The sequence below is a fragment of the Schistocerca americana genome, chromosome 4, assembly GCF_021461395.2.
Source record: "Schistocerca americana isolate TAMUIC-IGC-003095 chromosome 4, iqSchAmer2.1, whole genome shotgun sequence".
NCBI classification, from domain to species: Eukaryota; Metazoa; Arthropoda; class Insecta; order Orthoptera; family Acrididae; genus Schistocerca; species Schistocerca americana.
In genome coordinates this window covers 242,627,142-242,651,460 of record NC_060122.1, presented here as the reverse complement: position 1 = coordinate 242,651,460, position 24,319 = coordinate 242,627,142, and the positions used below count along the sequence as shown (strand labels likewise).

The following is a 24,319-nucleotide window of genomic DNA, read 5'->3' as shown; positions in this document are numbered from 1 at the left end:
ATCTGTCCTACTTTTGACCACAGGCTTCCCACATATGGCAAAAAAGCCATGGATTTAAAACTATGTGTATCTTCTTCTGCGTTTCTTATATCCACAGTTGGTTTCATTTGTAGTTCCTTATGTATCTGCTGTGGAGAGTACCCGTTGGCTTCAAAAACTCTTTTGAGGTGTAGAAGCCCGTCCTCCAGACTGCTCTTGTCAGCAATGACGTGTGCTCTGTGTACCAGAGTTCTGAGTGCACTCATCGTCTGCGAAGGATGGTGGCAGCTATTTGCAGGTAAATATACATCCATATGGGTTGGTTTTCGATATACTGTGTGTCCCAAAATCCATCATCTTTGTGCCATACCAACATATGCAAAAATTGAAGGCATCCATCTTTACGATTTCCACCATGAACTGAATTTGCCTGTGGATGGAATTCAGATGATTTAAAAAATTCTTTTAACTTGTCTTCACCATGGGACCACATTACAAAGGTGTCATCAACACACCTCCAAAACACTGTGGGCTTCAAGCTAGCAGATTCCAGTGCCTTCTCCTCTAAGTCTTCCATAATATTCAATAACGAATTTTATGAACAGACTGATGGTGTCGCCAAGGGTAGCCCTTTGTCGTCTTTTCTGGCCAACATTTTTTATGGAGGACTTTATTGGCATAAAATAGCTGAGATAATATGAGCCCAATTTTGACTTAAATGGTCCATTTTTGGGGGAAAGCATTCCATGGTTCTGTAAGTTAGTTGACACATAGGTGCCTAAACGGCATCAGTAAATGAGTAACACTGTAATGGATAATGACAGTGAATCTGAAATACTATTTAAAAAGCAACAAACATTGTGGAAAGGTAAAATGAACATTTACAACAACCCTCCTTTTTCAGATGCATCTTGGTAAGAGTTTCAAAGACAAATTGTGTCCACAGTCAAAAACTAAACCTCTTTTGTCATGTTGCAATGGCAAGTGAAGAGCAGGGTGCCTTCTAAAACTTGTGCGGCACCTGCCAAAACCACAGTTAGCTCAGATGACAAACACACATTACAACTAAAGGTGTTGAAAACCTGAGACTGGTTTAGAAAGTGGTGCATTCTCAGTGATTCATTGCAGAGAGAGCAGAGCGGCATGGGATAACCGATTAACAAATGATGAGAGTTGGAAAGGCTGTGCCCAATGCATAATCTAGCTAAAATTATCTTCTCATTATGAGATGGATGAAAGGAAGTTACCTAAGCCATAGGGAGAGGCTTATAGAATAGCAAAAGATATTGCAGGTAGAAAGAGAGTAAAAGAAATGAAATTCTTGAACACAATAATACTGTTACTAAAGTGAAGGCAAGAATTTCATGTAACAGATATCAGGGGAATGTTAGAATATGTTGCATTAAACGAAACTATTCACACATGTATTTTGGAGGATATGAGAAACTGCAATGACAATTTAGTAAGAGAAATGACTTAACACAATACAGTATGAGGGAAAAAGACAGAAATATCCTCAGAAAAATAAAGAAACAATTGCATCACATGTGTGAAAGTAATAGTAATAGTAATAATAATAGTAATACACATAATAAAACTAATAGTAGCAATAATAAACAAAATAATGAGATCAATAATAAGTACATAACGTTCAAAGATCAGTGTAAACACACACACACACACACACACACACACACAGTGTCATTCATTCAGGAACAAAGGCTTCACAATAATGGTTGCATATGAACAAGGGAGTGAAGTAAATTACTTTCATACTCCAAGCGCATTTGATGAATCCCACATTTGCGCATCTGTAGATTGCAGAATGAAAACTTGTCTCTGAAACAGAACTTCGTCATAATTTCAAAGGGTCTGGGTTTATCAATGACTTTAGCCACCAGTTTATCAATGAGTTTAGCCATCACCTACCGGTCGGCAGTGAAAATTATATAAACATGGAGAACACAACTGATTTTATGTGAGGCCTGCAGCTTAAGCAGATTATTCCATTGTTGCAGACAAATCTCTTCTGAAGACTCTTGAGCAGCATGACACATTTTATGAATTGTATGCTTCTACATTCTGAAGAAATGAAGATCAAGCGGATGACAAATTTAGGTTGGATTTGACTTTAAAGCATACAATATTGTTCTTATGCTTCCAGTGAAAGACCCAACTGTCAATATCGTTTGATGGCCTCCATCACATGCATTGTAGTATATTTACACTTCTCCTTCACAGACATTCATTCTCCACTTTCCCAATGCCATTTCCATTCATACAACATACACTGTGCAAGACATTTAGTGCGAAATCTGTTTTTCATTGCAGGCATCGAGTGATGTGCAAATGTTTGGGTTGGCTTCAGCTGTTTTGATGTTAAGCCAATATTTGAGCAATTCGATTTTCTCATTTCTTGTGTAAAACACTACCCTTTTCTCCTTTTGTGGTATTCCATCATTTCCATTGCTTGAGGACCCTTCTGGTGTTGATATTAAAACATCAACTCTAGTCCACTCACTTGGTCACAAATGAATGATTCCGCTTCCCCTGGTGTGCACACATCGATATCTAATGTTACCTCTTTGGTGACATTTGGCGGATTCCATTCATCAGTCATGTCCAGTAGGAATGCGGCACACTTTCTCTCATCTTCAGTTATTTCTGTTGTTGTATGTACAAAACAGTTGCTATGCAACAATTCAACGAGAATGACAATAAAGTTCCACAGATTCATGATGCACAACAGCAGTACCCGTAGTGTGCGGACTGGATAGCAACAGCAGGACCATTTTGTGTATGCACAAACTTGAGACTCTATATCTGATGTACAGCACCACTGCCATCTGCAGTCAATTATTATATTGTTATTATTATTGTTGTTGTTACCATTACTATTAGCAATTCTGCATGTGTGATGCAATTGTGTCTTTAGTCTACTGTTCCAATTGTTTATGTTTATTATGTGAAACTACAAATGCGCTAGCTGCTTCACCATGAGTGGTGTCTGTTCTGTTGCACATGTCCAAGAGAACACCACACCTATCTGTACAAATGTACTCAATAGGTTTGCTACTTTCCACTAACGAAGCAAACGCAGACTGTCAAAAGAACATTGCTACATACTCCGAAAACTTCTTTTACACATCAGGAAAATGTCCTCTCATGTATCAGTTTCATGAATAAACAGTTTAAAAAAAGAAATTGACATCAGCGAGGCTTTGCATGTGGGACCTTTGATAAGACGTCCTCCTGCTCTGTCACCTCATCCACACGAGATCTGCAAAATACCTCTCACAGATATGTTTCTCCTGTGTTCCATAGTTGCAGTGCTACTTTTAATTACCATTTATGCATATTCTACTGGATGACAGCACATAGCATGACTAAATCGCTGTTTTGGTTGATACTCCATCGACATACAACCTTTGGTACTGATCTGTGTGTCTGACATCTGGAGGTTTGGGTGTTAGTACCTACTGTCCTCTGTGCAAGGAAGAATACCTTCTTTCCTCGCAAAAGGAAGGTGCTAATTTTTTTGTATTTATCATGATCTTTGTATCCTATACAAGGATACAATATTTTTCTCCTGTTACACAGGAATATCAGTTTTCAGGTTTTAATTTGCTCAGGCAGGAGAGTCCACTAGAAATGATAATGCTGGTAGCAGTTAAAATGCTGAAGGAAACAGAAAGTCTTCCACTTTTAGAAACATGCTACAACTTAATGATGTCAATTCCCTAACAAGTTTTAGATTAAGATTATTATTCTAAATTAATGGCTGTTTCCATCCAATGACAACTTAAGAATGAAGATTTTACAGACCATAATTTAGTGCATTTTATAATCAGTTTTGTAGATTTAATTTAGTAAATGCCAAAATCTGGTGAGGGTTTGTGTGGTGCTCTACTGGGTGGATGTGGTTTTGTACAAAGAAATTCGTGCTGCCTTGGATTTACTAAATGCTTGGGGTGCATTTACGTAATTTATTTAAAGTGACGTTAGTGTATCAGTAGTCAAGCTCATCTCTTACCATGACTTAACCAAAGGATTTAGGATGATTTGGCTAATCAGTCCTCTTTTTAGTTCGATCGATTGGTTTTCAGTAGTAGGGTGTCAGAACCAATTTTCATGGCCTATGGAGGTGAATCTGATGGTGTCCACTATATAGAATTGGTGGAGATCTTGGTCCCTTGGCCCATCAGTGAAGTAATCCCAGTTGTGAGCCTGGAGCAGAGGTGGGAAAGGTATGTTTTTGGATTCTGTCTTCTTTCTTTCTTTCTTGGGTTCTAGCATTCCTAGTCTCACCTTTCCTTTCTTACACCAAAAAGAAATTTACATTTTTTCCCACATCTAATTTTTGTATTGCTCTCGTTAGGTTTTAGGAAACCAAATGAATGACGCATTTGGTGACACTGTCTCTGGTGGGCCACTTGAATTTGTGCAGTATCATCATGACAGAGCTGATTCAACTGACATGTCTGTTTTCATGAAGCCTATCTAGTTATTTGGCTTTGAAAGAAAAGTAAGAATAATATTAATAGTGGGTAATAAAAATATTTAAAAAATGTATATTCTTACCTAATGTAACTGAAACTAGTAGCTTTTCAGAAGCAAAATGTAATGGTATCAACCTGCCATTCACCTCACAGTGGTTCGCAGAGTATAGATGTAGATGTAGAGATATGAATGTTGTAAGTGGAAGGATAACTAATAAATGAGAAAGAAAATCAAATATGAACAATGTTCAATGTATGCCACATGTATGTAGAAAACATAATATCTACAATAATATTTAATTTGTGAATTAGATTACTTACGAAACAGTGGCATGGTTACTCATTTATATGGGGTGATGTGTCTGAGAGTCCATTTGGGATGTTTCCTTCAAGAGCCAGAAGTGTGAACTTTTCTGTATCTACATCTACATTCTGTACCCTCATTGTCTATAAATGGGAAAATGTACTGTTTATTAACATTATGTCAATGGATGCATGTCAGATAATTCACAGGGGCATATTTGTCTCCATTTTATATTATGTGTTAGTAGAATTATTAGTTTGTATTGTATCATTATTTGTTTCAGGAACTTCTTGCTCGCCATAAGGCAAGTGCACTTCAGCAGCAGATGCCTTTATACCACAACAGTTATGTCATGGAGCTTCTGACACTACACTGACCACTGAGGTGGGCCTCACAGAAGATATTGCAAAGCTTCATCAATGAAGATATTAACAACAATACAATTATGAAGACTTATGAAAAAAACTGCATATCATTTCAGTCTAACTCTGGTAGCTACACTGAAAGCATGTTTGTATATGATAACGTAATAAATATTCATGGTAATATAACTCAGTAAACAATTATTTCCATAATAAGGAAGAGTATAATAATAGGGAATGTAAGAAGCTAAATATACTTCAAGACTATTTCACAATTTTGCCACCCACAACCCTTGCCCTACTATGGCAATTGAGATTACACTTGGTATGAAGTCCTTAGGTACCAAATTCTCTTGAACGAATAGGTCTGATAACCCTTACATACATTAAAAACATTGTGCCTAATAAAATGGGGCAGGCAACATCGCAAGCCCCATCTGTGACACCATATGGCGAATTCTCATTCTTCAGCAATCGTCATACGACATCTCTAAAGCAAAAAATAGAGTTAGGGTCCAGCATTTCGAAAGAAAGTTATCCATGATGTGAATCAACAAAACGATGAGATGGTCAGCTGCAGAGCAATGCCTACGATAGCCACATTAGATGTTTTCTAGCAACTTCTGTGACTCAAAGCCACCGTGCTAGCTGCCCACTGATCATTTGTTCCATCACCTTAAAACGTAACTGGTTAGGGTAATGGGATAATAATTGAAAGGATGGTGTCTGTCTTTACCAGACTTAGGTATATGGAGTATGGTAGCTTCACGCCAATGTGGGGAATCTGCTTTTCTTCCAGACACAATTGTAAGTATGGTGGAGAAACATTTGCCATTAGGAGATAAGAGCTGCAATATCAGGATGTGAATATCAACTGATACTGACATGTAGAGACAAAGGAGGGAGTAGGCTGGCTATCAAAACTAACAAAAGATGAACGACAATTAGAGAAAGGATAGATTTCTGCTCACCGTAAAGATGACACATTGAGTTGCAGACAGCCACAGCAAAAAAGCTGTTATACAGTAAAGCTTTTGTCCAAAGCCTTCATCAGAAAAGAGAAATGCTCATGCTTTCACACAGGCAAGCACAACTCACAAACACATGAACGCTGTCTATTTTTGCTCAGGCCAGACTAAAACTGAAACACATCGAATGGCAGCAACAATCCATTAAAATGCACATTTTTAAAAATGCTGCTACTATGGATCCAGGCATACTTCCTTATGTACCACTTCCCAAAACAAAAAGGTGAAGGTACATGAATTAATAAATTGAAGAGTGTACTTCTTACTTTGTTTCATACAGATATTTAACAATGTCTCAAAGCATTATCCTTGCCACAAAACAACTTGTTAATTTCCCTCTGGTGTTGTATTTGGTTTATAGCTCATTCGGTTTACATATGTCTTGTATATAAAGAAAGGAAAATAATATGATTCAATACAGAGGTCAGAGAACAGAGAAGGCAGGAAGTGTTAGATGGAGCTCGTAGGGACAGTAGGTTACCGGAGGTTGAGACCATGATGATTTAGGGAGCAGAGAATGTGTTGTAAGGATAGCTCGCATCTGTGCACTTCAGAAAAACTGGTGGTGAAGGGGAGAATCGAGATGGCTACGTTTATGAAGTAGCCATTGAAATCCAGCTGTGAGGTGTGCAAGAGGATGGTCCACGTTGCTCTTGGCCACAGTCTGACAGTGGCCATTGATCCTACTGGATAGCAGGTTAGTAGTCATACCTATATGTAAAGCTGAGCAGTGACTGCAACAGAGCTAGCGCACAGCATGTCTGCATTAGAAGATGGCATGGCCTCTGATGGGGAAGGATATGAATTGCTGGACTATGAATTGCTGTGTGGGTGGATTGGGCAAGTCTTGCACCTGGGTCTTCCTCAGGGAAGGGGCTGGGATTGGGACTGGCATAGGGATGGACTAGGATATTTTGGAGGTTTGTGGGTGAAGGAACACTACTTTAGGAGGCGTGGAATGGATCTTGGGTAGGATATCCCTCATATTAGGGCATGATAATAGATAATCAAACCACTGACAAAGGATATGGTTCAGTTGTTCCTGTCTGGGGTGGTATTGGGTGATGAGGGAGGCACTTCTATTAACTGACTGAAGGCCTCCGCTGTTTGTCTGATTCCTGCTCCTACAAACTCTACCAGAGTGATGCCATCCCAGAAATACAATATAATCTCCAATCCCATCTTAAAGCCTTAGGCACTTCCTAGAACCTCTTCACTGAATCCATTTTCCTGCTCAACCATATCACACCCCACATATCCACCTTCTATGTGCTCCCCAAAATCCACAAACCCAAAATCACTGATGCCCCATTGTACCTGGTTATTGAAGATTGATGTTTACTAAATTTTTTGCCATTGATAACAAACTCGAATTATTTGTGCAAGCGTGGTGTTTGTGAAACATAAACAGAAGTAAAAGGTAAAGTTATCATTGCTTGAATGTGGTTTAACAGAAATAAATGTGCCAACGAGACAACTTTAAATCCATGGTGGTGTGTTCATCACTGAATTGCAGGACACCGTTAAAAATAATATCAGATTATGAGACTTCAATTCTGCATGCACCATACTTTAATCTACAACCAGGTTAATATACCTGCATTGCATGCTCTGGGAGAATCCCAAATGGGATGGTGGGCATTATAGTCACTGAGCAGGAACAAAGAGGTTGGCATTTGAGCGATAAGCTGTAGAATGTCTACCCTGGTAAGAACAAGTGACGGTGGTATGTAGATGTAGAGAGAAAATTTAAGTGCGGGAAGGCAAAATGTTGTAACTATGTATTCAACAGAATGATCTGGCTATGGAAATGGCGTCAATGGCACCCTCATGAGCTGGAATTTCCTCTTTGGGACGTTCATAGTAACACACTGTGGTGAAATGTGAAAGGTCAAAGCAGTCTTGAGTCCATATTTTCATTTCATAGAAGCAGAAAACAGCTGAGAATTGTGAACATAGAAGCAGCTGCTGTTTCACCCTATGTCATCTGATGCCACATAGATTCCATTGAAGAACAGCCATATTTAAGAATGAGAGATGGAATCTGCATTCTACATCTACATCTACACTCTGCTAACCACCATGAGGTGCATGGCAGAGGGTACATCCCATTGTATCAGGGTTTCTTCCTGTTCTATTCGTGAATGGAACACAGGAAGAATGATTGTTTGAATGCCTCTGTGTGTGCACTAATTATTCTGATATTATCCTCACGATCCCTACATGAGCGATATGTAAGGGGTTGTAATATATTCCTAGAGTAAACATTTAAAGCCAGTTCCTGAACCTTTGTTAATAGACTTTCTCCAGATAGTTTACGTCTATCTTCATGAGTTTTCCAGTTCAGTTCCATCCACAAATGAAATAAACCAGTGACCATTCATGTTGCCTTCTGTTAGTCCTATCTGGTATGGGTCCCACACACTTGAACAATATTCTAGAACCAGTCTCATAAGTGATTCATAAGCAATCTCCTTTACAGACTGATTGCACTTCCCCAGTTTTCTACCAATAAACCGAAGTTTTATCACCAGCTATACCCACAACTGAACCTATGTGATCATTCCATTGCATATCCTACAAAGCATTATACCCAGGTACTTTTACAAGTTGCCCGACTGCAACATTGGCTCTTTGATATTATAGTCATAGGATACTATTTTTTTTGTTCTGTGAAACGTAAAATTTCACATTTCTGAATATAGAGAAACTTGCCAATCTCTGTACCAAATTGAAATCTTATCAAGGTCTGACTGAATATTTATGCAACTTCTTTCAGACAGTAGTTCATTGTAGATAACTGCATCATCTGCAAAAAAAACTCTGCAAGGTAAATGATATACAACATGAACAGCAAGGGTCCCATCGCACTTTCCTGGGGCACACACAAAGTTACTTCTACATTCTGGTGATGACTCTCCATCCAAGATAACATGCTGTGTCCTTGCTACCAAAAGGCCTCAATCCAGTCACAAATTTCACTTGATACCCAATATTATCGTACTTTTGACAATAAGCGTAGGTGTGGTACTGAGTCAAATGCTTTTCAACAAAACCAAGAAATACTGCAACTATCTGGTAGCCTTGATCCAAAGCTTTCACTATGTCACGTGTGAAAAGTACGAGTTGGGTTTCAAATGATTGATGTATTCAAAATCTATGCTGGTTGGCATTAGGAGCTCATTCTGATCAAGGATACCTCACTCACTATGTTTGAGCTCAGAATATGTTCTAAAATTTTACAACAAATCTATGTCAAGCATATTGGGTGGTAGTTTTGTGGATCACTTCTACAAATCCTTCTTGTAGACAGGTGTGACTTGTGCCTTTTTCCAAGAACTGGGAATGGTTTTTTGTTTAATGGATCTACAATATATTATAGTTAGAAGAGGGACTTATTCAACCACAAATTCAATATACAAGGGGGTACCCAAGTAAACTATAATTATTTTTTAGAAGCTATATATTTTCAAACTGTTTGCAAAACAACCTTATCCCTTCCGAAATACTCTCCATTACATCTAATACATTTGTCCCTAATACATTTGTCATATGCTTGACAATGATTTGTTGTAAAATTTTAGAACATATTCTGAGCTCAAACATAGTGAGTGAGGTATCTTGATCAGAATGAGCTCCTAATGCCAACCAGCATGGATTTTGAATACGTCAATCATTTGAAACCCAACTCGTGCTTTTCACACGTGACATAGTGAAAGCTTTGGATCAAGGCTACCAGCTAGATGCAGCATTTCTTGACTTTGTTGAAAAGCATTTGACTCAGTACCACACCTACGCTTATTGTCAAAAGCATGATAATGTTGGGTATCAAGTGAAATTTGTGACTGGATTGGGGCATTTTTGGTAGCAAAGACACAGCATGTTATCTTGGACGGAGAGTCATCACCAGAATGTAGAAGTAACTTTGTGTGTGCCCCAGAGAAGTGAGTTGGGACCCTTGCTGTTCATGTTGCATATTAAGTTGCTCAGTGCCAGGTCAGGCAAGCAAGGGGTGTGGGACAGTGGAACCATGCGATTTTTAGCCAAAAACTGTATAACAGAGATGGCTGTGTGTGCAGGTGCCGTGTCTCTTGTATGCCACAAACAAGGTCTTTTTGACAAACACTGTTGTACAATCTTCTTAAAACTTCCAAATAAAAGTTTTGATTGACAATTTGACCTGGGCAAACAAACAATGAATGATCCTTAGCATCAAAAGAGCAAATCAGCATTTTCTGATGTTTGATTTGACTTGAAGAAATTTTTTTGGACGGGGTGATGATGATGTCTTCCATTGGCTTGACTATTGCTTTGCTTCTGAGTCGTAACCATAGAACCTTGAATCATCATAAGTAACCTTTGACAGAAAATGTGGATCAGTTTCAAGCTGTTCTTTCAAAGCATGAAGTGTTTTAACTTGTCATTCCTTTCAATTGTCAGAAACTGAGAAACAATCTTGGTAGAAACCCTTTTCATTCTCAAAGGTTCTGTTAAAATTCACTGAACCGAGCTCCAAGATAACTCACTAGTCTCTAACAATTGATCAATTATCTGTCAATGTATAATTTTGGTAAATGGTCGATGGTCTGTGAGCACAAGCTCTCAATTTTTTTCATTGTTTTGTTGATTCAGACAGTTAATGGATGGACCAGAATGAGGTCTGCCACCAATCGACATGTTGTCATTTTTAAATTGAGCAAACCTCTCATACACTTGGGTTTTTCCCATAGCATCATTTTGGTAAATTGCTTTCAACATTAAGACAGTTTCAGCAGCATTTTTACTGAGTAGAAAACAAAATTTCACAGCTGCACATTGCTCAGTTAAACTTGCCATCATAAAAAACGAGAAAAGAATAAAACAGTGCTAGAAAAAAAAAATCACTGCAGAAGAACAGAACAAGCCACAATACGTTGCACTTTACATGCCTAGCAGCAGAAATGTGTACTAAATGAGTCCCACCCACAGCATTCGCTACCCCCTGATGGAATCTGACAGGGATTCCATCGGAGCTTAGAGATTTGTTCCACGTAGTGATTTCATCTGTTTCTCAACACCACCGACACTAATAGTCATTTTATTCAGCATTTCAGTGGTACAAGGATTGAATTGAGGCAATTCTCCTGGGTTTTCCTTTGTAAAGGAACATTTGAAAATGGTGTTAAGCATTTCAGCTTTTGCTTTGCTACCATCAATGCCACTTCCTGTCTCATTTGCTAGGGTCTGGATACTAACTCTGGTGGCACCAACAACATTTACATACAATCAGAATTTCTTTGGGTTCTGTGAAAGATCACTTGACAACATTATGTTACGGTAGTCACTGAAGGCATCAGGCATTGCATTGATGGCAATACTTTGTCAGCTTCAGAGCACCTGGTTTCATGTGCACTGGACTGCAGAACTCAGGAGCAGAAGGATCTTACTCAGTTATTTCAGCCAGTAACGGTGTACTAATACATCACTCCAACAGGTAGCTTGTAATAGCTGACAGTTAATTATCATCATGTGGAAGAGGGTCTCTGAAGTAATCCTAAGATGACAAAGAACTAGAACTTTGAATTTATTTGCTCCAATAAGTTGTTCTTGTTTCGTAACATTGAAATGATAAGATTACTTTGATGTACTCAATAAGGATAAATCTATAATAGCTCTGTGTGTCCAGTTACTAGTGTGCAATAAAAAACTTAATTCTGATTTAGGTAAAGAATGGTTTAGAAGTCTGCCACGTTATTAACTTTTGCCAGTAACTATTTCTGAAGAAGATGAGGCTATATTTGAAGTACTGCAAATAAACACATATATAAGTATAAAAAAGCACCTTTTTTTATATGTGGTTTATTGGCAGTGCTTACAATTTTCTCCCCATTGTTAACAGCAAAAGCTCTCATATCATGTTGGATAATGTGCTCCTGAGATGTAGTGACATAGAGACAAGTTACTAAAGCAGCTATGTTCTTCAAATTTTGCAGTTTCAAGTACTTCTCATTGAATTTATTTAAAGGCTATGGTGTTGTCTTACTTTGCACAGTTCCAATCCACTATGCATTGCCCCATTAAGAACAGCTCTTATCAGCTTGACTGAGAGGGAGAAGCCATAAAACAGGTGAGAACTATTCTTTATTAGTCAACTGTTTATTATATTCTACAACTGGCAGGGGGCACATTGTACCACTACTAGTCATTTCCTTTTCTGTGCCGCTCGCGAATCGAGTGAGGGAAAAATGTCTGTCTCTATGCCTCCATAAAAGTCTTAATTTCTTTTATCACATCTCTGTGGTTCTTATGCAAAATGTAAGCTGGCGGTAGTAGAATCATTCTGAAATCAGATTCAAAGCAGGTTCTCTAAATTTCCTCAACAGTGTTCCTTGAAAAGAATGTAGTCTTTCATATAGGGATACCCATTTGAGTTCTCAAAGCATCTCTCTAACATTTGCATGTTGATCAAAACAAATCTAGCAGCCTGCCCTTGAATTTCTTCAATCTCCTCCTTTAATCTGATCTGGTGGGCATCCCAAATATTTGAGCAGTACTCCAGAATGGATCACATTAGTATTCTACATGCAGTCCCCTATACACATACCTACTTGGTGATATGCTGTCCAGTCCGTCTCTTCTTACCAATCATAACAATATTTTAAATTTTATTTCCTATTTTATTAGTGTACAGAATGAGGAAAAAATGACTATCTATATGCTTCTGCATGTGCCCTGTGTCTTATCTGTTCCTCATTATCTCTACACGAGGTAAACAATGGTCACAGCACAGTCATCACAGTCTTCTTTGAACACAGGTGGTCTACATTTAACTAGTAGGGTCTCGTCAGAATATCTTTTTCGTTCAACAATTACCATTTAATAAATTATGTTACACTTTCCTGTGGGCTATATAAACATGTTATGGTCTTAACAGGGGGTTCCTCAATTTTCTGACTGATCATTATCACGCCTACTTGATGTTGTTGTTGTTGTGGTCTTCAGTCCTGAGACTGGTTTGATGCAGCTCTCCATGCTACTCTATCCTGTGCAAGCTTCTTCATCTCCCAGTACCTACTGCAGCCTACATCCTTATGAATCTGCTTAGTGTATTCATCTCTTGGTCTCCCACTACGATTTTTACCCTCCACGCTGCCCTCCAATACTAAATTGGTGATCCCTTGATGCCTCAGAACATGTCCTACCAACCGATCCCTTTTTCTAGTCAAGTTGTGCCACAAGCTCCTCTTCTCCCCAATTCTATTCAATACCTCCTCATTAGTTATGTGATCTACCCATCTAATCTACAACATTCTTCTGTAGCACCACATTTCGAAAGCTTCTATTCTCTACAATAAAGGATGGCAGCCAAAAACAGTTGCAGGATAGAATTTTTTTATTATCCCATACACGGCTACACTCCATACGAACACTTTCAGAAACGATTTCCTGGCATTTAAATCTATACAGGATGTTAACAAATTTTTCTTCTTCAGAAACGCTTTCCTTGCCGTTGCCAGCCTACATTTTATATCCTCTCTACTTCGACCATCATCAGTTATTTTGCTCCCCAAATAGCAAAACTCCTTTACTACTTTAAGTGTCTCATTTCCTAATCTAATTCCCACAGCATCACCCGACTTAATTCAACTACATTCCATTATCCACGTTTTGCTTTTGTTGATGTTCATCTTGTATCCTCCTTTCAAGACACTGTCCATTCCGTTCAACTGCTCTTTTAAGTCCTTTGCTGTCTCTGACAGAATTACAATGTCATTGGCGAACCTCAAAGTTTTTATTTCTTCTCCATGGATTTTAATACCTACTCCGAACTTTTCTTTTGTTTCCTTTATTGCTTGCTCAATATACAGATTGAATAACATCGAGGATAGGCTACAACCCTGTCTCACTCCCTTCCCGACCACTGCTTCCCTTTCGTGTCCCTCGACTCTTATACCTGCCATCTGCTTTCTGTACAAATTGTAAATAGCCTTTCGCTCCCTGTATTTTACCCCTGCCACCTTCAGAATTTGAAAGAGAGTATTTCAATCACCATTGTCAAAAGCTTTCTCTAAGTCTACAAATGCTAGAAACGTAGGTTTGCCTTGCCTTAATCTTTCTTCTAAGATAAGTTATAGGGTCAGTATTGCCTCACGTGTTCCAACATTTCTACGGAATCCAAACTGATCTTCCCCGAGGTCGGCTTCTACCAGTTTTTCCATTCGTCTGTAAAGAATTCGCGTTAGTATTTTGCAGCTGTGACTTATTAAACTGATAGTTTGGTAATTTTCACATCTGTCAACACCTGCTTTCTTTGGGATTAGGATTATTATATTCTTCTTGAAGTCTGAGGGTATTTCGCCTGTCTCATACATCTTACTCACCAGATGGTAGAGTTTTGTCAGGACTGGCTCTCCCAAGGCTGTCAGTAGTTCTAATGGAATGTTGTCTACTCCGGGGCCTTGTTTCGACTCAGGTCTTTCAGTGCTCTGTCAAACTCTTCACGCAATATCATATCTCCCATTTCATCTTCATCTACGTCCTCTTCCATTTCCATAATATTGTCCTCAAGCCTACTTGATACTGACTCCAAATACAGGAACAATACTCTAGAGCTGGTCACACAAGTCACTTGTATGTGACTTTCTTTGTGGATGCATTGTATTTTCCCAGATCTCTGCCAGAAAATGTGTCTTCAATTTGGCCTCCCTAATGCTGCCTTTACTTGTTCATCCAATTTGATATCACCTCTTAGTATGACCACTAAATGCTAAAATAATGGTACTTGCTCAAGATGTTCACCACTAGTTTTTGTACTGAGGTGGTATAGGGTTTTTTTTTCTCTTTGTTATAGATATAATCTTACATTTATCCAATTTTAAAGAGAGCATCCATACATTACAGTCGGCAGAAATTTTAACCAAGTCTTTCTGCAGATCCTTACAATTGTTTTATGGCAGTACTTTCCTTTAGACAACTGGATTGTCAGCAAACAATTTTATAGTGCTACTGATCTTATATGAACATCATTAGTGTACACTGAAAGCATCGGAGGTCCTATCACCTGCCTCCATAGCCAAGTGGTCAGCACATCTACTGCAACATGGAGTACCTGGGTTCAGTTCGCAGTGCTGACAAGAATGTTTCTTTGGTGGGACGACTGCAACAGGGTCCACTCAGCCATGTGATTCCAATTGAGGAGTTACTTGAATGAGAAGCAGCAGCTCTGGGGAGAAACATCACCCAAGAAAATGCTGTGCTATCTCCATGCCCCTTCTTACCGCACCTATATGATGACGTATGACAAAGGGTGACAAATCCACTGATCAGCACCATGTGGTCCTCTGGTCGTGATTGTTGATTCAGTCTTAGTTTAGAGGCCCTATTATACACTCTTGATGTTACTTTTATTTTCGTAGAACATTCACCATCCACTATAAGGTACTTGGTTCTATTGGGTTGGTGCATAAGTTTGTGGTGTTTTTCCACAAGTTGAATAAACACAACAGACACACATAACAGAGACTTTTAGTCATCAATAATATATTCTCTTTCGCTATTTACAACAGTGTGCCAATGGTGTGGTAGCTCTTCAATGCCGCGACTATAGAAATCACATAGTTTTGAAGCAAAGAACTCATTGAGCCATATTCAGAGTGCACTTTCATCTGGAAAGGAAGTTTCTTGAAGGTTGTTTGACAGAGAGTGGTAAAGATGAAAATCCGAGGCCTCAAGTTCAGGTGAGTAATGTGGGTGCAGAATGACCTCCCAACCCAATTCCCAGAAAAGTGGTTTTTGTCAGTCTAGGTGGATGCAGGCGGGCGTTATTGTGGAGTAGCATCATTTCACACAGACTTCCTGGTCATTGTTCATGCATTGAGTCTGCAATATGTCTCAACTGTTGACAATAAATATCAGCAGTAATGGTTACCCACAGGGAAGCAATTCATACTACACCACACCACTGCTGTTCATCCAGATGTATAACATTATCTTTTTAAGGATCTGTGCAAGACTTTGTAGAGGGAGTTGCTCCTTTGTTTGAGAACAACCATTCCTTTCTTTTCCTTGCATTAGCATAAAGACACAATTTCTCATCACTAGTAACAACACAGGATAGGAATGATCGGTATTGTTCATGAGCCAATTGGTGATGAGCATGCACATATGGCTAATCGCTGATTTTTGTGATTTTGGCTAACAGTATGCAGTACCCATACATTCAATTTCTGAATGTTCTCCATTGCAAGCAAATGTCACACAATGTTGGAATGATCACAGTTCATCACATTTGCCAGCTCTGAAATACACTGACGAGGATCATTGTGGATTAATGTGTTTAAACAATCTTCATCAAACCCCAAAGGTCTTTCTGGACTTGGAGAGTCAACAATGTCAAAGCTATCCCCATACTTGGCACAAATATTTCTGGCTGTCTCTGCTGCTGTCATCCCTCTATTGAACTCAAACAGTAGAATACGTTGGAAATGTTCCCAATTTCTCCACTTAGCACTCCATTTTCTGACATCTAAAAATACACTCACAATCTCTGAATGACAATATGTAAACTGAAATACCAACAGTGAAATATAAATAAAAAATGACAATTGATAAATAAGCCCATAGCAACCGGAATATCAACATGCAAAACAAAAACGCTACAAACTTATGCACCAACCTAATATTAATCAGACATTCGTCAAGGCAATAATACATTTGCAAATGTATTCCACATGATTGTTTCGCAGGGCTAGTGTTGGATAATGTAGCACACTGTCAAATGCCTTTTGAAAATCTAGGAAAATGGAATATATCTGTCCACCTGCATCTATTGTTTGGGTGACACAAATAGTCATATGGCGTGACTGACTGGGAGTCCCTTTAGAAGAATGTTCAACCGCTTGATGCAAGTCTATAAACCGATTGCCACTTCAGCAAATTGTGTGCCCGAACTTCAGTAATCCTTCCAAACCACATGTCATTTCTAGCATATCTTCGCATTATTGAGAAGTGAAGGCTAGAGCAAAAGCAGACTGAAAAATCTGGAAAAATCACTAATTTGAAACACAGCCTGCTTTATGCTTGGGATATGTCATGTATGAATAAAGCAAGCTTTGTTTCACATGAGTGATTTCTCCAGAATCCATGATATTTCTTTGAAAGAATCTTGCTGAATGTCAATGTTTGATCATAAAATATGCTCTAGCATCCTACAACAGCCGGACATCGATGTTCTTGTTCTTTAATTCTGTACATCTGAATTTTTATCCTTTTTGTAAGTAAGAGTGACCTGTACTCTTTTCCAGAGAGGAAATCCTGTGTACAAGATTTTCAGTACGCATGAGCTGGGAAAAGGGCAATTCAACACCACATTCAATGTAAACTCTAATTTGAATTCTATCAGGACCTGGTGCTTTGTTCTCTTTAAGTAATATTAATCGTTTTTTCAGGTAAAAGTATCGATATCTCTCATTGGCGAGTCTGTTTCGTGAACAAATATTTGTATGGTAGTTCTTCATGTGTGAATAAATCGTGGTGTTTCTCTGACTGCTGATATGTCCCAGTACATGGCAACAAGCTTTTGTAGAACTGGGATAGTATCCAAACACAGGGAATTTTCATCTCTAGTGAGTAATTAGGTACTTGAATGATAGCATTAGTGTCAGAGACAGTTGATAAAATATCTTATCTTATCAAAACTTTACAAACTCATTGGGTTCTAGATTAAAACATTACCTGTTAAGTTAATAATAACATCTATTAAGACAGCTTAAGTAGCCAGGAAGTGTTCAAAAATCCTGGCCTCAAATTTAACTTTTACTCAAGCTGATTTCACATGACTGAGTTTTATGTGAGTAAATGATCATTGGATTCCTTATATATAATCTAAAAGCTATATTGCTCATTTAAAGACTGCATCCCAAAATTTATTCTGATTTTTATCAGCTATGCTGTTGATAAAGGTATTGTTAGACACACAAGATCTGCTATGTATTTCACTCCTTCACATACCATAATTGTTTCCTTATTGTCATCATAATTTCAGTCTCACACAGAATAGCAGTTACCTATTTGCTGTTAAGGATGGAGACCCATTTACCCTATCCTCTGCAGCTTGTCACACAGCTAATAGGAACTTTCTATAATTAAACCAAGATTAAAAAAAAAATAATTTATAAGAATGGTTATTAAAGTACTTCTTATAATTTTATTTTAAATTTACAAAGATTCACAATAACTTGCTTTATCCCATACGGATGATTGATGAAGGCATTCACGTTAGAATGTTTAACTATTCACACCAATCTGAAATGTAACTCTTTAACAAGTAAGCTACCTAATAACATATTTGCACAATCAATACGAATAGCAAGTTTTGCGAAGTGATTGCTTTCCTAAGGACCGCATGCCATGCTTTATTTTCCTCACACCTGTGCTATGGAATTGAAATATGGGAAGTAAAAACCAAATCAGGATCCCAATAAGGTACTGATCCTTCAATAAAGGCCTACAAGAATCATCCTGAAACTGGGTAGAAAGAATCATGCTACGGCCTGTTTCCAAAAGCTGATGTGTTGGCCACAACAAACATATATAATCTAAAAGCTATATTGCTCACTTAAAGACTGCATCCCAAAATTTATTCTGATTTTTATCGGTTCAGTACTAGGAATAAAGAAAGAAATACATCCACTGTCTAAGAACAGCACTCTATGAAAATGGCCCACAATATGCAAGATTAAAATTCTCCAATGCATTTCCAAGAATAGTTATGAAACTTCCTATACTGAAGCTTAAGTTTCAGCTTGAGAAATTCCTTTCACAAAAACCTTTCTACACATTAGAAGAGTATTATAGTGAGGTACAGAATAAGAAGTGTTTGGGGGGGAAAGGAGAAAGTAAATAGCAGCAAACCTTTTATGTGCAATCTTATCCCAAGTTCATCAACGATATCACCAAGTTCATCAACAATATCTTCAGAAGAATGTGTTGTTGTGTCATGTGTCAAGATTCGTAACCTATCAATTGGTGGTTTTGTATAATGAAGTGAATCATTCAATGATGAATAAAGTATTATTATTATTATTGTTACTACTAATCCAGGCATCAACACTGAATCACACACAGGAAAGCAAATATTATAAATATATTACGTATCTGTCTCACTTTTGTTAGGCCTATATGTCAATCATAATTCATACAAAATATCTCTGGTTTAATAATGTTCTAGTGGAGATGATTTAACATCTGACTTTTTGTCTTCTTTGGACTTATTCTATAAGTTTAAAGTTAATTTCTAATTTATGTGTGGCATGAAATGATTTCATATATAAAGTGCTGTCTGCAACTACACACAGCATTAAAACAATGAGGGGAAAAATCCAGGGTACAAATCACCAATCAACAATTCTTCAGAACAGCTATTTGCAACTAAATCAGTGGTTATCAAAAAAACATTCAGAATCACATATATCTATATGGTAACCAATAATAGTATGAATCTTCCATTTTTCAATGTGGTTACGAATTTCTAAACTGTGATAAATACATAGAATTGATTTATTTGTCTGTAAACATCTGTTGTTTTGTACACAGCTTTGTCAGTGCATACATAATTATATAAATGATTATACAAGTGGATAACAATGAAAATATTATTATACAGATATTACTTATCTTGTACTCATAATGTAATTAGTTTTGTTACACAGATTGCAAACCGGTTTGTATGTCATAAATTACAATTTGGTTTGTTACAATCACAATTATAATTTTAAAAAATCATCTTTTTTCGTTAAATACAAATTCAGTTGTGTTATAAAATGCTTTTTCTCTCAAACATGTCTCTACCATTACTTTAAATTTATTTTCATGTAATGAAAAATATTTTGCCAACCAGTGGAAAACAGTCCCGTAAGTTCCTGTTTTTGGTTTTATATGAGTGCACATATGATCTACTTTCATACATGTGCTTATTCTGTTTGGCATGCATGGACTGCATAAGTATTGTGTACTCAATGAAGTTCTGCCTGCAGAAAGTTAAGTTACTAAAACCAAAAATTCATCTAATGGCTTTCTTCTACCACTGGGACAACCTCTGTTTCTACAGCAGAGTTTCCCCAAAGAAGTATTCCATAAGGCAACTGTGTATGAATAAAGGCATAGTAGCCTATGGCATAAGCATGAGCCCTTTACTCACGCAATCTTTCACCTTCTACAGAGATATAAACTTCTTGCAATTTACTGCAGAGCTTTCCTATGTGAATATTCCAGCTCAATTTACTATCGAGGTATATCCCCAACAATTTTACAGAATGGTAGAGTTCATTTTGTCCATTGTTAACATCACTAACGGAAGAGAGGTTGTGCTCAGTTTCACATTAATTTAAGGTCCACCATTTTCATGGAACCGCTGAGCTGAGTTTTCCTTCATAGAGCTGTTCATTTGTTCGAAAACGTTCACGTCATTATGTGATTTGATAAAAGTTGTCATTGGCGTACATCACGGATTTATATGGCAGTGCTATTATTCAAGTTAGTAACTCGTCTCACGTTGCTCCGATATCTGATCATGTGCAAACTATAATTTCGAATTAAACACTACAGCAGGCCCATTGTTCTTGCACTTACAAAGCCTATCTTAGTGGACATCCTATGGATTCGCTACTGACAATCAGCCAACCGCATTTATAACAATTTCCAAAGTTCATAACGCACTTCGATAATTTAGTCTAAACACTGCTATATTCCTAATATTATCTCAAGGTTTATTCACGCACATCCATCCCGAATAACATCAGATAATGCTCAGCGCCGAAATACAGCAACCACACACGTCCGCCTCCGTTGCATCAGCCGATCACTACGGTGATGTTAGCATGCCAAGCAGCGTTGTCAGGCAACACAACTATTGTGTTGAGTGCAGCTTAGGTTGAAACTAGCTTCTCTCGTACCCAGCGTACAGTAACCGTTGAGTTTTTTTTCTTCAAGTTTGAATTAAGACTCACAGTAATGAGTCTATGACGTTTTTCATGAACATTTTGCTGCACCAGCGGTAGAAGCAAATTCAACGAATAAATGTTTAAAATAGTGTACAAGAAGCGTTTCGCTTCGAGCACCTAAAACGAGTATTTACAGCATGTTTTAATCACAAATAAAGAAAGTGGAAATCATTTTGCTCAAGCATTTACCCAAAAGAACTATAGGTGGGTGCACACTTCTTTTTTGAGCAAACCTTTCTACAACATAAAAACAGAGGGCATGTGATGCGCATATATTTTACAAAATAAATAATTATTCTATAATCCTGAACAATGCGATTTGCGTAACAACACGCAAGACCTTGTCGCATAGAGTTTCTGTATTGTCTCTCACAAATCTCTAAACGTAAAATTCGGAGAGTGCACGGTGAAAAAAAGTCAACAAAATTCTTCCCAGAAATGCATCGTGCAGTTTACAGTCACATGTTTATAACTGAATTCATTTAATCCTGCACGGCACTTACATGAAATAGGAACTCGATGTAATACATACGCTTACGAAGTGGTGATAAGCTTGTTCAGCACCGTACCATATGGTACTTCCTCTTGCTGGAATCGTATTCCGCGTGTATTTCTACTTTCGTGTACCGGCATTCACATACTATAGCGATTACTTTTGAAAAAAGGGGAAACCATTCGTGGAAACTCTTCTAAACGTACAGACAATTGTTTTTACCGTTCTCACACATGGTCTCTATTTCGATCAACTTAGCTCCCCAGCTACACAACCAGAATAACATGGGGTTAATATCGTGAATTTATAACAAATACTTCAAAACACAACAAACGCGAAGATTAAGTTGTTAGTTTCTTACCTGAAGGAAGTGTCAAACGTTCAACAGAGCTACATTAAGAAACAAACATCTTACTTTCAGTTGTAGTTTGAATTATTTTTACAATAGGCCTACATTACTGCTGTGAAAAGACATCAAAAGAAATAGTATGTGCTCAAGTCCACTTACCAAAAGGTAGCCAAAATAATAATTGCAGTCTTTATTTATTTATGTACCAGTGGATGACAGCGACATACGTGTGTGCTAGGTCTGGTTACCATGACAACCGTTCCCTACTACGTTCGAAAACGCATTCCCGTTAATGCAAATGTGTCTCCCACGACTTAAAAGTATTTCATTCCGCCTTTGTTTTTAAATCCAAACAAATGTTCTGCTCTTCTCATTTCCAGGGCTGATGTAATAGCTATTGTTTTTTTTTATATTGAATCGCCAGTCCCCCATGTCATAATTTGCAACAACTATCGTAAGTTGCCTGTTTGCTGGGAAGGACTGGGAGGTCACAAACGCGCTTTAGTTTTACTTCGAAGACGACAACTACCATATACGTCTTTCCTTTTTCCGTGATGGGGCATATCTGTAACATTAACGTTTGCAGTTTCAATTACCAGGCCATTGTCTGGTCAGCAGAGCCTATTCTTTCTGTCGTACATTGCTACAGTATCGTAATTAAAGAGTATGCGCAGCTCCCAGCATATTTAACCAGAGAACTAAACATTCGAACTATGCTTGCAACAACCATGTAAGAAAAATAAATTGTGCCGCTTGTTTGTACAGAAACATATAACTATAACACAGGATGTAGGAATGATTATCACATACAAGGCACACAACTTCAACTGACAGGATTACAATAAATGTTGGTCACTTTTTCCATAACAAACTCCCTACCAGCATAAAAAAAACATAGAGGACATAACGATTCAGCAGTGTATAAATTTTTTTTTAGGATCTTTTTGTTACGGCATTAATGAGTATTGAGATGTTACAAATCGTCGTCACAACAAGATCATACAGCACGATACACAACTGTAAGTTGGCAACTACAAGTTATGAGCTTTTGATTGTGTCTGAGAACATTCCTCCCGTCTTTATATCTTTTCCTTTTATTTCTTCACACAGCTACAGAAGATAGAAAGAAAGTCCGAGATAAGTGCCGAGAAAATATAAAACAAAAAATATTTTGAGTGAAAACTACATTTTATGGGAACCAGCAACACTGCCATTGACAAAATTTTTGTAAAGCATAGAGATTGCAAAGACATGTTGTAATTCCTATAGTTATAGCATCTCAGACCACAGTGGTCAACTGCTGACATTCAATGATTGATTGATTTATTTATTTATTGATCCATTTTCATCTACAGCTGCACAATGTGCAAGAGATATTTGGATTTTTATGTTAACATTAACAGTTTTACATATAATATACCTTTGTACATAATCACACACATTACTATATCAATTAATGATGAATACTTCAATAAATGTTGTTACACTGTATACAGAGAGATAAAATATAAATGTTCTTCTTAATGAGACTACATTGGGTTAACATAGAAAAAATTTAGTTTTGTAGGTATTCATTTACTGTGTAAAAGCAATGATCAACGAAGACGACTTCAATTTAGATTTGAAGTTACCAATGTTTTGTATGTGTTTAATGGTATCTGGTAAGGCATTGTATAGTTTGATACTAGGATGGATAAGGCTGTTTAACTTTGTGTTGGTGCTTTGAACATGTACCTCCAATTTTTGTCTTGTATCATAGCTGTGTATTGTGTGATTTTGAGTGATGAGTGGCCTTTTTGTATGTAAGTTTTGCTTTAAATACGTTATATTTTCAAGTATATATATGCAAGGAAGTGGCAGAATCATCCTTTTTTTGAAACAATGGTCTACATGGATTGCGATTATCATCAGAATGTATGACTTAAATAAAAATTATTGGAAAACTACAAGGCTAATAAATGGAAAAGGAATTTAGAAATTCAAGAAGAATTTCTGAAACACAGACAGGAGAGGTGTGCCCAAAACCTTTGTCCTAAATTCAAAATATAATTTATTCTATTACATATCCATGGGCTATATTGAAAACTATTTCCCTAATAAATTAACTGCTGTACATTGATTAAATGCATCTAAACCATGGATTATCAATACAATCAAAATGTTGTGCAAAATTAAGAGAAGAAAATCTTGGAGGGAACTATATGTAAAATAAGGGAAATGCAACCACTTACCTAAAGCACACTGATGTATGGTGCTACTCACCAGTCATACAGTTTTTGTTTAAGTGCTTATTGTGATAAATCTTGTATAGTTCCGAAAAGCTTATC

General features: G+C 37.5%; 2 protein-coding genes across 3 annotated transcripts in view; one reads left to right on the top strand and one right to left on the bottom strand.

Moving 5' to 3' along the window:
- The window catches only part of LOC124613377 (protein eyes shut), a 260,127-nt gene extending 237,912 nt beyond the window's left edge, over positions 1-22,215 (bottom strand). The window contains exon 1 of the mRNA XM_047142078.1: positions 22,152-22,215. The gene's annotated coding sequence lies outside the window, so the exon portion shown is untranslated. The remainder of the gene's footprint in view (positions 1-22,151) is intronic.
- The window catches only part of LOC124612907 (MKRN2 opposite strand protein), a 155,213-nt gene continuing 148,792 nt past the window's right edge, over positions 17,899-24,319 (top strand). For both annotated transcript variants that reach the window (XM_047141388.1, XM_047141384.1), the window contains exon 1: positions 17,899-17,999. The gene's annotated coding sequence lies outside the window, so the exon portion shown is untranslated. The remainder of the gene's footprint in view (positions 18,000-24,319) is intronic.